The following is a 5,000-nucleotide window of genomic DNA, read 5'->3' as shown; positions in this document are numbered from 1 at the left end:
CAGCAACACTTTATCAAAGGCACCAATCCAGATATCAATGACGAATAAATGTTTATTTATTAATACGAAAGTTATTTATTGCGCTGCCCGGCTAATCGGAGGTTCCGCCGAGAGCGAAGAGCAACACGCCGCGAGTCGACTTTTGCATCGCCCGTACGCCGGAGGTACTGCCCGAGCCCGTCGGAGGTACCGCCGAGAGCGAAAGCAACACGCCGCGAGCCAACTTTTGCATCGCCCTTACGCCGGAGGTACCGCCGAGAACGAAAGCAACACGCCGCGAGCCGACTTTTGCATCGCCCGTACGCCGGAGGTATCGCCGAGAGCGAAAGCAACACGCCGCGAGTGGACTTTGTCGCGCGGCAACGTCGGAGGTAATGCCCGAGCCCGTCGGAGGTACCGCCGAGAACGAAAGCAACACGCCGCGCGCGGACTTTGTCGTGCGACACCGTCGGAGGTACTGCCCGAGCCCGTCGGAGGTACCGCCGAGAAAGAAAGCAACACGCCGCGAGTCGACTTTTGCATCGCCCGAAAGCCGGAGGTACCGCCGAAAGCGAAAGCAACACGCCGCGAGTGGACTTTGTCGCGCGACAATGTCGGAGGTACAGCCCGAGCCTGCCGGAGGTACCGCCGAGAACGAAAGCAACACGCCGCGAGCCGACTTTTGCATCGGCCGTACGCCGGAGGTACCGCCGAGAGCGAAAGCAACACGCCGCGAGTGGACTTTGTCGCGCGACAATGTCGGAGGTACAGCCCGAGCCCGTCGGAGGTACCGCCGAGAGAGAAAGCAACACGCCGCGCGCGGACTTTATCGTGCGACATCGACGGATGTATCGCCCGAGCGAGCGTCCGGAGGTACCGCCGAGAGCGAAAGCAACACGCCGCGAGTCGACCTTTGCATCGCCCGAAAGCCGGAGGTACCGCCGAGAGCGAAAGCAACACGCCGCGAGTGGACTTTGTCGCGCGACAATGTCGGAGGTACAGCCCGAGCCCGTCGGAGGTACCGCCGAGAACGAAAGCAACACGCCGCGCGCTGACTTTGTCGTGCGACACCGTCGGAGGTACCGCCCGAGCCCGTCGGAGGTACCGCCGAGAAAGAAAGCAACACGCCGCGAGTCGACTTTTGCATCGCCCGAAAGCCGGAGGTACCGCCGAGAGCGAAAGCAACACGCCGCGAGTGGACTTTGTCGCGCGACAATGTCGGAGGTACTGCCCGAGCCAGCCGGAGGTACCGCCGAGAACGAAAGCAACACGCCGCGCGCGGACTTTATCGTGCGACATCGACGGAGGTACCGCCCGAGCGAGCGTCCGGAGGTACCGCCGAGAGCGAAAGCAACACGCCGCGAGTCGACTTTTGCATCGCCCGTAAGCCGGAGGTACCGCCGAGAGCGAAAGCAACACGCCGCGAGTGGACTTTGTCGTGCGACACCGTCGGAGGTACCTCCCGAGCCCGTCGGAGGTACCGCCGAGAACGAAAGCAACACGCCGCGAGCCGACTTTTGCATGGCCCGTACGCCGGAGGTACCGCCGAGAGCGAAAGCAACACGCCGCGAGTGGACTTTGTCGCGCGACAATGTCGGAGGTACAGCCCGAGCCCGTCGGAGGTACCGCCGAGAGAGAAAGCAACACGCCGCGCGCGGACTTTATCGTGCGACATCGACGGATGTATCGCCCGAGCGAGCGTCCGGAGGTACCGCCGAGAGCGAAAGCAACACGCCGCGAGTCGACCTTTGCATCGCCCGAAAGCCGGAGGTACCGCCGAGAGCGAAAGCAACACGCCGCGAGTGGACTTTGTCGCGCGACAATGTCGGAGGTACTGCCCGAGCCAGCCGGAGGTACCGCCGAGAACGAAAGCAACACGCCGCGCGCGGACTTTATCGTGCGACATCGACGGAGGTACCGCCCGAGCGAGCGTCCGGAGGTACCGCCGAGAGCGAAAGCAACACGCCGCGAGTCGACTTTTGCATCGCCCGTAAGCCGGAGGTACCGCCGAGAGCGAAAGCAACACGCCGCGAGTGGACTTTGTCGTGCGACACCGTCGGAGGTACCTCCCGAGCCCGTCGGAGGTACCGCCGAGAACGAAAGCAACACGCCGCGAGCCGACTTTTGCATGGCCCGTACGCCGGAGGTACCGCCGAGAGCGAAAGCAACACGCCGCGAGTGGACTTTGTCGCGCGACAATGTCGGAGGTACAGCCCGAGCCCGTCGGAGGTACCGCCGAGAGAGAAAGCAACACGCCGCGCGCGGACTTTATCGTGCGACATCGACGGATGTATCGCCCGAGCGAGCGTCCGGAGGTACCGCCGAGAGCGAAAGCAACACGCCGCGAGTCGACCTTTGCATCGCCCGAAAGCCGGAGGTACCGCCGAGAGCGAAAGCAACACGCCGCGAGTGGACTTTGTCGCGCGACAATGTCGGAGGTACAGCCCGAGCCCGTCGGAGGTACCGCCGAGAACGAAAGCAACACGCCGCGCGCTGACTTTGTCGTGCGACACCGTCGGAGGTACCGCCCGAGCCCGTCGGAGGTACCGCCGAGAAAGAAAGCAACACGCCGCGAGTCGACTTTTGCATCGCCCGAAAGCCGGAGGTACCGCCGAGAGCGAAAGCAACACGCCGCGAGTGGACTTTGTCGCGCGACAATGTCGGAGGTACTGCCCGAGCCAGCCGGAGGTACCGCCGAGAACGAAAGCAACACGCCGCGCGCGGACTTTATCGTGCGACATCGACGGAGGTACCGCCCGAGCGAGCGTCCGGAGGTACCGCCGAGAGCGAAAGCAACACGCCGCGAGTCGACTTTTGCATCGCCCGTAAGCCGGAGGTACCGCCGAGAGCGAAAGCAACACGCCGCGAGTGGACTTTGTCGTGCGACACCGTCGGAGGTACCTCCCGAGCCCGTCGGAGGTACCGCCGAGAACGAAAGCAACACGCCGCGAGCCGACTTTTGCATGGCCCGTACGCCGGAGGTACCGCCGAGAGCGAAAGCAACACGCCGCGAGTGGACTTTGTCACGCGGCTACGTCGGAGGTACCACCCGAGCCCGTCGGAGGTACCGCCGAGAACGAAAGCAACACGCCGCGCGCGGACTTTATCGTGCGACACCGTCGGAGGTACCGCCCGAGCCCGTCGGAGGTACCGCCGAGAACGAAAGCAACACGCCGCGAGCCGACTTTTGCATCGCCCGTACGCCGGAGGTACCGCCGAGAGAGAAAGCAACACGCCGCGCGCGGACTTTGTCGTGCGACATCGCCGGAGGTACCGCCCGAGCCCGTCGGAGGTACCGCCGTGACGTCGGAGGTACCGCCGAGCCCGTCGGAGGTACCGCCGAGCCTGTCGGTGCTCCTTACAAGTATCCGTTTTCGGCCATCGGGACGCCCGATTTTGTTTAATGTCATCTCTTTTTCTTCGATCCATCCCGTCTGTGCTGTCGTTCGGTCGCTGTCGACCCGTTCGGATCGATCATCGTAATCCGATCGTTCGCAGCGACTAAGTCCCGTTCGCCTCGTTTCATCGGCGCTCGCGCCCATAAGCGGCCGTGCGTAAGGCCGTGCGTCGCCGACCGCTTGGCCGGCCGGTTGGGTACTATAAGAGGTGCGGTGCGCTCGGCAACCGAGCGTTGTCGGATCGTCGTGCGGGTGCGTTTGGCGTGCTTCGCACGTTCGGTACGATGTGCCTCGGCTCTCCTGAGTCGTGCCGTATTATTAGAAATTATATTTCTAGACACAGCATTGCCACGAGTCGGCGTCGTAAGACCGAATGGCTCCTATGTGGCGCGCACTGTTTATCAGTGTTGGCTGCGCGATCTTCCCTCGTTCGTAGACGAACGCGATCGGATGTATCGTTGCACTTACCGAGCATCGACTTCACCGTTACCGAGTGGCGGAAAGCGAGAGATCGCTCTTCACGCTTACTTGTAAACCGTAGCGAAAATTTTCGACCGTGCTTGAACGCACCGGCGACTCGTTCCTCGACGTCTGAGCATCGCGCCGTCGATCTAGCGTCAGGGCGAGGCGGCTATACGCCGCTACTTTGGGAGAATGAGAACAACATGATCTTTATATAACAAATATGATCTTTATAACATAATTTTAACGGAGTAGAGCTCCAACGAGCGTCTGTCTCCAGCTGTATATATTGCGATAATAAGAGAGTGTCGCCGACCGGCTTGAGGGCGCCGGCGGTAATAACGGCACGTCGAGAGTATCTCGAACGAAGGGCGCCCGTCACGTTCGCGGACGTGATGGGGCGCGCGTCGCTCCACGCGAGCGACCGAACTCACGAAGTTCCCTGGTTGATCCTGCCAGTAGTCATATGCTTGTCTCAAAGATTAAGCCATGCATGTCTCAGTGCATGCCGAATTAAGGTGAAACCGCGAATGGCTCATTAAATCAGTTATGGTTCATTAGATTGTACCCACATTTACTTGGATAACTGTGGTAATTCTAGAGCTAATACATGCAAAACAGAGTCCCGACCAGTGATGGGAGGGACGCTTTTATTAGATCAAAACCAATCGGTGGCGAGCGGTCTCCGTCCGTCCACCGTTTATTTTGGTGACTCTGAATAACTTTGTGCTGATCGCACGGTCTTAGCACCGGCGACGCATCTTTCAAATGTCTGCCTTATCAACTGTCGATGGTAGGTTCTGCGCCTACCATGGTTGTAACGGGTAACGGGGAATCAGGGTTCGATTCCGGAGAGGGAGCCTGAGAAACGGCTACCACATCCAAGGAAGGCAGCAGGCGCGCAAATTACCCACTCCCGGCACGGGGAGGTAGTGACGAAAAATAACGATACGGGACTCATCCGAGGCCCCGTAATCGGAATGAGTACACTTTAAATCCTTTAACGAGGATCCATTGGAGGGCAAGTCTGGTGCCAGCAGCCGCGGTAATTCCAGCTCCAATAGCGTATATTAAAGTTGTTGCGGTTAAAAAGCTCGTAGTTGAATCTGTGTCGCACACCGTCGGTTCACCGCTCGCGGTGTTTAACTGGCGTGATGTGGG

General features: G+C 60.5%; 1 pseudogene; it reads left to right on the top strand.

The window, feature by feature from the left end:
* Window positions 1–4,278: 4,278 nt before the first annotated feature.
* On the top strand, window positions 4,279–5,000 carry LOC148934775 (small subunit ribosomal RNA; annotated as a pseudogene; the record flags this gene model as incomplete).

The sequence above is a fragment of the Pogonomyrmex barbatus genome, unplaced genomic scaffold (assembly GCF_055798465.1).
Source record: "Pogonomyrmex barbatus isolate J1 unplaced genomic scaffold, ASM5579846v1 scaffold77, whole genome shotgun sequence".
Classification (NCBI taxonomy): Eukaryota; Metazoa; Arthropoda; class Insecta; order Hymenoptera; family Formicidae; genus Pogonomyrmex; species Pogonomyrmex barbatus.
Note: the sequence above shows the minus strand (reverse complement) of the source record. Positions and strands in the feature narration are given on the sequence as shown.